The sequence below is a fragment of the Sapajus apella genome, unplaced genomic scaffold, assembly GCF_009761245.1.
Source record: "Sapajus apella isolate SASKATOON/1434 unplaced genomic scaffold, GSC_monkey_1.0 scaffold12, whole genome shotgun sequence".
NCBI classification, from domain to species: Eukaryota; Metazoa; Chordata; class Mammalia; order Primates; family Cebidae; genus Sapajus; species Sapajus apella.
The window spans coordinates 35,836,062-35,846,005 of NW_022436952.1; the positions used below are offsets into that span (position 1 = coordinate 35,836,062).

Consider the following 9,944-nt stretch of genomic DNA (forward strand, 5'->3'; position numbering starts at 1 on the left):
TCAATCTCTTGACCTTGTGATCTGCCCGCCTCAGCCTCCCAAAGTGCCTGGATTACAGGCGTGAGCCACCATGCCCGGCTGGCAAGCTTTTTTATATACATGCTAGGACAAGTTCCTCCTTGAGGAAATTGGAAATTGGAGGAGAATATATACCAGCTTTTTTATTCGAAAAACATGACGATAGAGCAGAAACAAGTAATTTGTTGCCTTCAGTAACCAGACTGGGAAATGAAATGTCCCATATCTGCAGGATCATGGGTTTTTAAATTGAGGAGGCTGATTCTAAGGGCAAAATAAAGACAGAGAGAAGTAAGTGTATGTGGGAGGACAAGGGGGTGGTGACCATATGGAGAAAGAGAATATGAATCAGTGATATAAAGGAAAAAGTTCCATAAAAAGAATTATTGCAAACATAAGGCACATCATTTAGCAAGTAAAGACAATTGGAGGGAAAGAGAATAAGGCTTAGGGAAGGGAAAATTTGTCAGAACAGGGCCTCACAACCCAAAATTACTCTACCAGGTGAAAGATGTACCTTAAGCAAAAGGGATAGATACCTGGGCTCTATGGAAAGACTTTTCAGTAGAGTGTTAACTTTTTTTTTTTTTTGAGATGGAGTTTCACTCTTGTTGCGCAGGCTGGAGTGTGACGGTGCGATCTCAGTTCCGCGCAACCACCGCCTCCCAGGTTCAAGCAATTCTCCTGCCTCAGCCTCCAGAGTAACTGGGATTACATGCATGCGCCACCAGCCCGGCTAATTTTCTATTTTTATTAGAGATGGGGTTTCTCCACGTTGGTCAGGCTGGTCTTGAACTCCTGACTTTAGGTGATCCGCCCACCTCGGCCTCCCAAAGTGCTGAGATTACAGGCGTGAGCCACCCAGCCCAGCCTTTGTCCATATCTTAATTGGTCAGGCTGGATCAGATAAAGGGGAGGAAAAGAAATATGTAAAGTTGGTCAGGACTATTTGGTTTTAGGCCACAAAAAATCTAGTTTAGATGATCAAAATAAGATAGAAATTTGGTTCATCTATGTCATGTGTTCCCTGTATCTTCTCAGGAAGTAAGCAACATGGTAACAAGAAATTAGGTAGAGAATTTGAAATTTTGAGATGCAAATTTCAGCCTTCCAAGCATAAACATCTGCAGTTCTGATACAGTCTACAGAATATAATGCTAAGCAAATTCATAAGAGACTAACACTTTTAAACAAAATTCAAGGAAGAGCCTCACATTTTAAGAACAACCAGATCCCACAGAGGAACCAGTTTTCATGAAAAAAGGAGACCAAGATTAGTGCCTTTAATTTCTATATATGAATCGACTAGTGGCAAGTATAAGGCTTCATTTTAAGGGCATGGCAGTATTACCTCAAAACAGGACAAGTCTGATAATCTACTTGGTATCTATAGATATAAGCATTCAACTTTTGATATATACATTTTATCCTATGATATGTAAAGCTGAGGAACCTATGACTACATCAAGTCCAATACTCTGGAATACAGGATCTCAAAATACAGGGGGTTAGACACACTTTGTAACGAGAAAATAAAGCTGAATGGTGGATGATGTGTCCATTAATTATAAATAAATCACCTTGGCCGGACGCGGTGGCTCACGCCTGTAATCCCAGCACTTTGGGAGGCCGAGGCGGGTGGATCACGAGGTCAAGAGATCGAGACCATCCTGGTCAACATGGTGAAACCCCATCTCTACTAAAACTACAAAAAATTAGCTGGGCATGGTGGCCCGTGCCTGTAATCCCAGCTACTCAGGAGGCTGAGGCAGGAGAATTGCCTGAACCCAGGAGGCGGAGGTTGCGGTGAGCCGAGATCGCGCCATTGCACTCCAGCCTGAGTAACAAGAACGAAATTCCGTCTCAAAAAAAAAAAAAAAAAAAAAATTAAATAAATAAATCACCTTAAAGTAATACTGTAGAGAAAACAAAGAAATTATTACAAAACCTAAAATTATACAGGGAATATTTTTTAAATTTGTTCTTGAATATTCAAAATTTTAAATCTCATATGCTCAAGTGGCAACTGATGACGCATCTTCGAGAGTAAGTATACAAAAAGAAATATATAGCCCAGATTCCGAAAAAAGAACAAAAACTCAAGGGTGAAAAGATGACAACTTGAAAACAACTTCAAAGCTTATAGTCAAGGTGAAGTATACAAAAGAAAGGGAAAACATCAGCTCTTATTAATGGTGGAAAAGGCTCATAACCAACCTAAGCAGCCGCCTAAAGATCTTTCTTATTTATTTATTTTGAGAGGAAGTCTCATTTTGTCGCCCAGGCTAGAGTGCAGTGGCGCAATCTCTGCTCACTGCAACCTCTGCCTCCTGGGTTCAAGCAATTCTCCCTGCCTCCGAATCCCAAGTAGATGAGATTATAGGTGCTCACCACCACGCCCAGCTAATTTATTTATTTGGAAACAAAAGTTTCACTCCGTAGCCAGGCTGGAGTGCAGTGGCTGATCTCGGCTCACTGCAATCTTGGCCTTCTGGGTTCAAGCGATTCTCCTGCCTGAGCCTCCCAAGTAGCTGGGACTACAGGCTTGCGCCACCACACACAGCTAATTTTTGTATTTTTAGTAGAGACGGGGTTTCATCACATTGGCCAGGACGGTCTCCATCTCTTGACGTCTTGATCCACCCACCTTGGCCTCCCAGAGTGCTGGGATTACAGGTACAAACCACTACGCCTGTCCTAATTTTTCGTATTTTTAGTAGAGATAGGGTTTCACCATGTTGGTCAGGCTAGTCTCGAACTCCTGACCTCAAGTGATCTGCCTGCCTCAGCCTCCCAAAGTGCTGGGGTTACGGGCGTGAGTCACCGTGCCTGGCTAGCCTAAAGATTTTTAAATGCAGCTAAATGTACGAAAACAGAAGGGTAGGGAAAACGCATTAATACAACAGTTCGCACTCTTTTTTATTTAGACAGTCTTGCTCTGTCACCCAGGCTGGAGTGCAGTGGTGCAATCTTGGCTCACCGCAACCTCTGCCTCCTGGGTTCAAGCAATTCTCCTGCCTCAGCCTCCCAAGTAGCTGGGACTACAGGTGCCCACCACCATACCCAGATAATTTTTGTACTTCTCATAGAGACGCGGTTTCACCATATTGGCCAGACTGGTCTTGAACTCCTGACCTTGTGATGTGTCCATTTCAGCCAGTGCTGGGGTTACAGGCGCGAGCCACCACACCCACCCCAATAGTTCTCTTTAAAATAATAGGCCAGCTTTCTGGTCCCGGTCACAGAAGCAGGATGACGAAGGGAACGTCATCGTTTGGGAAGCGTTGTAATAAGATGCACATGTTGTGCCACTGCTGTGGCTCTAAGGCCTACCACCTTCAGAAGTCGACCTGCGGCAAATGGGGCTACCCCGCCAAGCGCAAGAGAAAGTATAGCTGGAGTGCCAAGGCTAAAAGACGAAACACCACCGGGACTGGTCGAATGAGGCACCTAAAAATTGTATACCTTAGATTCAGGCATGGATTCCGTGAAGGACCAACACCTAAAGCCAAGAGGGCAGCTGTTACAGCATCCAGTTCATCTTAAGAATTTCACCGATTAGTCAAGCAATAAATGTACTGGTTTTAAAAATACAAAAAAAAAAAAAAAAAAAAAAATAGGCCAGATGCAGTGGCTCATGTCTGTGATCTCAACACTTTAAGAGGACAAGGTGGGCAGATCACTTGAGCTCAGTAGTTCAAGGTCAGCCTGGGAAATATGGCAAAACCTCATCTCTACAAAATATAAAACATGAGCCAAGGCTCACCTGAGGTCAGGAGTTCAAGACCAGCCTGTCCAACATGGCAAAACGCCGTCTCTATTAAATATACAAAAAACTAGCAGGGCGAGGTGGTGGGCACCTATAATCCCAGCTACTTGGGAGGCTCAGGCAGGAGAATCGCCTGAACCTGGGAGGCGGAGGTTGCAGTGAGATGAGATTGTACCACTACACTCTAGCCTGGGCGACAAGAGCAAAACTCCATCTACAAAAAAATAGAAACCCCACAAAATTTAGCCGAGCATGCCTGCAATCCCAGCTACTCAGGAGGCTGAGGCAGGAGAAAACTGTAATAAAATAAGGCCCGGCATGAGGGCTCAGGCCTGTAATCCCAGCACTTTGGGAGGCCAAGGTGGGTGGATCACTTGAGGTCAGGAGTTGAAGACCATCCTGGATAACACGGTGAAACCCAGTCTCTACTAAAAATACAAAAATTAGCTGGGCATGGTGGCGCACACCTGTAATCCCAGCTACCTGGGAGGCTAAGGCAAGAGAATCCCTTGAACCTGGGAGGCAGAGATAGCAGTAAGATGAAACTGCAACAACGCACTCCAGCCTGGGCCATAGAATGAGACTCCGTCTCAATATATATAGAGAGAATAACAAAATAATGTAATGGCTTTTTAATACACCATAATGCTAGATGAGAAATGCAATAATAGCTGAAGTGGGTGGGGAGGATTTTCTGTGACATGTTGAGAAGGTTCTGAGGTGACAGAAGAGGAGCATCCTGCTCCTGGAACTCAGATTGTAATATTAACCATCATAGGTACTGGTCTGATATTGGAAGAAACAGAAGAATGCGGAAATAATAACTACATATATTAAAAAATTGGCCAGGTGTGGTGGCTCACACCTGTAATCCCAGCACTTTGGGAGGCCCGGGCGGGGGGATCACGAGGTCAGGAGATCAAGACCATCATAGCCAACATGGTGAAATCCCATCTCTACTAAAATACAAAAAATTAGCCAGGCATGGTGGCAGACGGCTGTAGTTCCAGCTACTCAGGAGGCTGAGGCAGGGGAATGGCTTGAACCCAGGAGGCAGAGGTGGCAGTGAGCCAAGGTTGTGCCAGTACACTCCAGCTTGGCGAAAGAATAAGACTGTCTCTCAAATAATAACAATAATAATAATAATAATAATAACAGTAATAATAAAACAGGCTCAGTGTAGTGGTTCTCACCAGTAATCTCAAAGCTTTGAGGGGCTGAGGCAGGAGGATCATCTGAGGCCAGGAGTTTGGAATCAGCCTGGGCAACATAAGACATGTCTCTACAAAAATTTTAAAAATTATCCAGGTGTGGTATCTTGTGCCTGTGGTCCTAAGCTACTCAGTAGGCTGAAGCAGGAGGATCACTTGAGCCCAGGAGGTCAAGGCTGAAGTGAGTCATGATCGTACAACTGCAATCCAGCCTGGGTAATGAAGTGAGACCTTGTCTCCAAAAGAACTTTTTTTAATAAGAGAAAGTAAAATAAGTGGAGCATAGTGGCATGTGCCTGTAGTCCCAGCTACTCAGGAGGCTAAGGAAGAAGGGTCGCTTGAGACCAGTTCTTGGCTGTAGTTGAGCCATGATTACACCACTTTACTGCAGCCTCAGCGACTGGGCAAAACCCAATCTCTAAAAAAACAAAACAGTAAATCAGACAATGGAGCCTGGAAGTTCAAGTATGCAGTAGGCTAAAAATGCATCACTGTACTCCAGCCTGGATGACAGAACGAGACCCCATCTCTTAGAGAAAATAAAAGAAAGACAGAATGACTTTAAGACCAACATCCTTAAATAACCTTGAAGATCCTGTACTATCTGACCTGGACATCTGCTCCAGCCTCTTCTCATACCATTCTCCTTGCTCTTTCTACACAGCTACTGTGGCATCAAATCCTATATGTGTAATATTCCCTTTAACAGATAGAACCACCTATCTGTTCATCCCCCCACCCCATTTTATTTCTATACTCTTCTTTCAAACAATAGCTTATTTCTTCAGAGATGCCTTCCCTGACCATCATTATTCCCATCTAACACCTCAAATGAGAGCTGGTTCTCCTACTTTATACACTCATAGTTTTCTTACGCTTTTCTTTCCCAGCACTTAATTTACATTTATTATATGATTATGTCTTTCTCCCTTAAACACTAAGCTCCATAAAGGCAGGGCCTTCCTCCATTTTGTTCATGATTATAACCCCCAGGGCTTAGTATAGTGCCTTAGTATAGTGCCTAGGGCTTAGTATTGTACACTAAGGAAATGAAAAATGCCCACAAAAATATAAATCCAGGCCTTCTTACTGTAAAAAGAGGTGCTTAAAAAGGGGGAGGTTTAGCCAGGCATTGGCGACTCATGCCTGTAATCCTAGCACTTTGGGAGGCTGAGGTTGGTGGATCACTTGAAGTCAGGAGTTCCAGATCATCCTGGCCAACATGGTAAAACTCCGTCTCAACTAAAAATACAGAAATAGCTGTATTTCTGTATTTTGGGCATAGTGGCGGATGCCTGTAACCCCAGCTACTCAGGAGGCTGAGGTGTGAGAACTGCTTGAACCTGGGAGGCAGAGGTTGCAGTGAGTTTGAGATTGTGCCACTGCACTCTAGCCTGAGCCATAGAGCAAGACTGTCTCAAAAAATTAAGCTGGGGAAGGAGGGGGGGTTTAGAAAAGGAAGACTATTAATTCAAAAGCTTAGACTGCATCAAAAAGTCAAAGAAGGCACGTTGCCTTATCAACCTACTGAAAATAAAAATGAGTCAGGCACAGTGGCTCACACCTGTAATCCAAGCACTTTAGAAGGCAGAGGCCGGCCGGGCGCGGTGGCTCAAGCCTGTAATCCCAGCACTTTGGGAGGCCGAGGCGGGTGGATCACGAGGTCAACAGATCGAGACCATCCTGGTTAACATGGTGAAACCCCGTCTCTACTAAAAATACAAAAAATTAGCTGGGCATGGTGGTGCGTGCCTGTAATCCCAGCTACTCAGGAGGCTGAGGCAGGAGAATTGCCCGAACCAAGGAGGCGGAGGTTGCAGTGAGCCGAGATTGCGCCATTGCACTCCAGCCTGGGTAACAAGAGCGAAACTCCGTCTCAAAAAAAAAAAAAAAGGCAGAGGCCAGTGGATCACCTGAGCTCGAGACCATCCTGGCCAACATGGTGAAACCCTGTCTCTACTAAAATAAAAAAAGTAGCTGGGTGTGGTGGCACGTGCCTGTAAATCCCAGCTACTCGGGAGGCTAAGGTAGGGAGTCGGAGGTTGCAATGAGCCAAGACTGAGCCACTGCACTCCAACCAGGCGACAGAGTGAGACTCTGTCTCAAAAATAAAAATAAAAATGAGGCTGGGAATGGGGGCTCATTCCTGTAATCTCAGCACTTCAGGAGGTGGAGGTGAAAGGATCACTTGAGGACAGGAGTTCAAAAATGGCCTGGGCAAGATGGTGAGACCCTGACTCTACAAAAATTCAAAAAACTAGGCGGGTGTGATAGCACATGCCTGTAGTCTCAGCTACTCAGAAGGCTGGGCGGGAGGATCCCTTTAATCGAGGAGTTCAATGCATCAGTCTCCAGCCTGGGTGACAGAGCGAGACCTCCTCTCAAAAAATAAAAATAAGGCTGGGCATGGTGGCTCACATCGACACTTTGGGAGGCCAGGGTGGGCAGATCACCCACGGTCAGTAGTTCAAGATCAGCACAGGCAACAGGTGAAACCCCATCTCTACTAAAAATACAAAAACTAGCGGGGTATGGTGACAAGTGACTGTAATCCCAGCTACTTGGGAGACTGAGGTGCAAGAATTGCTTGAACCCAGAGGCAGAGGTTGTAGTGAGCCAAGATGATGCCACTGTACTCCAGCCTAGGTGACAGAGAAAGACTTTGCCTCAAAAAAAAAAAAAAAAAAAAAAAAAAAGAAGAAAGAAAATAAACTAAAAATACAAGCTTGAAAATAACCCTAATAAAAGTTGTAATTTGGCCCGGCTTGGTGGCTCAGGCGTATAATCCCAGCACTTTGGGAGGCCAAGGTAGGTGGATCACGAGGTCAAGAGATCGACACCGTCCTGGTCAACATGGTAAAATCCTGTTTCTACTAAAAATACAAAAATTAGCTGGGCATGGTGGCGCATGCCTGTAGTCCCAGCTACTCGGGAAGCTGAGGCAGAACTGCTTGAACCCAGGAGGCGGAGGTTGCCGTGAGCCAAGATCACGCCACTGTACTCCAGTCTGGGTAACAAGAGCAATTTTCCACCTCAAAAAAATAAAATAAAATAAAAATTATAATTCAAATTCAAGTATCTTTTGAGGGGATTTTTCTCCAGCTACTAACAGAAGACGAGGAATAAGTGCAAGAGAGAAGTGACATTTTGCTTCATTTGGTTCTGGTAAATACTTGAAAACAACTCAAATTTAAAAATCTTTTCATGATGCATTTTAGTCCATGAAGATGCACTCAGCACTCAAGAGTTATGACTAAAGAATTCCAACATTGGAGATGGTGGCGGTGACTCATGCCTGTAATCCCAGGACTTTTGGGAGGCCAAGGCAGGTGGACCACTTGAGGTCAGCAGTTCAAGACCAGCCTGACCAACATGGTGAAACCCCATCTCTACTAAACACAAAAATTAGCTGGGCATGGTGGCACATGCCTGTAATCCCAGCTACTCAGGAGGCTGAGGGATTACAATTGCTTTAACCTGGGAGGTGGAGGGTGCAGTAAGCAGAGATCACAATACTGCCCTCCAGCCTTTGCGCAAAGCTACATTCCATCTTAAAAAAAAAAAAAGAAAGATAATTTCAAAATTGATAGGATTGACAGCATAAGAATCCCTAGAATCCTGCTAGCATACACAACTACAGAAAGGCAAGAGATTTATTCTAATCAGCCATAGTGCTTGTTCAAAATCCATAAAAATTTAAAACTGGAGTACCAGAAACAAGAGCTGGAAAGGATATAATGCATTATATCACACCTATAAAGAAAATAAAGGCCAGGCATGGTGGCTCACACCAGTAATCCCAGCACTCTGCTAAGTCAATCTGAAAGGATCACTTGAGGCCAGAAGTTTGAGACCAGCCTGGGCAACATAGTGAGATCCTGTCTCTACAAAAATTTAAAAATTAGCCAGGCAGGGTGGCACACACCTGTAGTCCTATCTACTCAGGAGGCTAAGGTGGGAGGATGGTTTGAGCCCAGGAGTGTGAAGCTGCACTGAGCAGCCACTTGTCTTCCAGCCAGTAGAACAGAGCAAGACCCTGTCTCTTAATAAAAGAAAAAGGCTGGACGTGGTGGCTCACACCTGTAATCCCAACACTCTGGGAGGCCAAGGTGGGAGGATCACTGAGGTCAGGAGTTTGAGACCAGCCTGGCCAACATGGTGAAACCCCGTCTCTACTAAAAATACAAAAATTAGTAGGCTGTGGTAGCGTATACCTGTAACCCCAGCTACTAGGGAGGCTGAGGCAGGAGAATCTCTTAAACCTGGGGGGCAGAGGTTATAGTCAGCCAAGATCATGCCACTGCACTCCAGCCTGGGCAATAGTGGGAGACTGTCTAAAAAAAAAAAAGCCTGGGTGCAGTGGCTCACGCCTGTTACCCAGCACATCAGGAGGCTGAAGGTAGATCACCAGGTCTGGAGTTTGAGACCAACCTGGCCAACATAGTGAAACCCTGTCCCTACTAAAAATATAATTAATTTGTTGGGCATGGTGGCACATGCCTGTAATCCCAGCTACTGGGGAGGCTGAGGCAGGAGAACTGCTTGAACCCGGGAGGCAGAGGTTACAGTGAGCCAAAACTGTCCCACTGTACTCCAGCTTGGGTGACGAAGCGAGACTTCATTTAAAAAAAAAAAAGGGGGGGGGGTGGACAGGCGTTTTTTTGGGAGGCCGAGGCAGGTGGATAACCAGGTCAGGAGTTCAAGACCAGCCGGGCCAAGATGGCGAAACCCCATCTCCACTAAATTAGAAAATATATATATATATAAAAAAGTAACAACCATTTAATAGCCCATGTTTTTCTATCCACTTCTTCCACTAACAAGTTTCTGCAAGTGACTTATAAGACAACAGTAGGTCTGAAACAGAAAAGACCCTGAGGCTGGGCATGGTGGCTCACACCTATAATCCAAGCACTTTGGAGGCCAAGGTGGGCAGATCACCTGAG

General features: G+C 45.1%; 1 protein-coding gene and 1 pseudogene across 2 annotated transcripts in view; one reads left to right on the forward strand and one right to left on the reverse strand.

Annotated features, from left to right (window-relative positions):
* SUZ12 (SUZ12 polycomb repressive complex 2 subunit) overlaps positions 1–9,944 on the reverse strand; it is a 74,723-nt gene that overhangs the window by 44,349 nt on the left and 20,430 nt on the right. The window lies entirely within an intron of this gene.
* LOC116553448 lies at positions 3,226–3,635 on the forward strand (annotated as a pseudogene).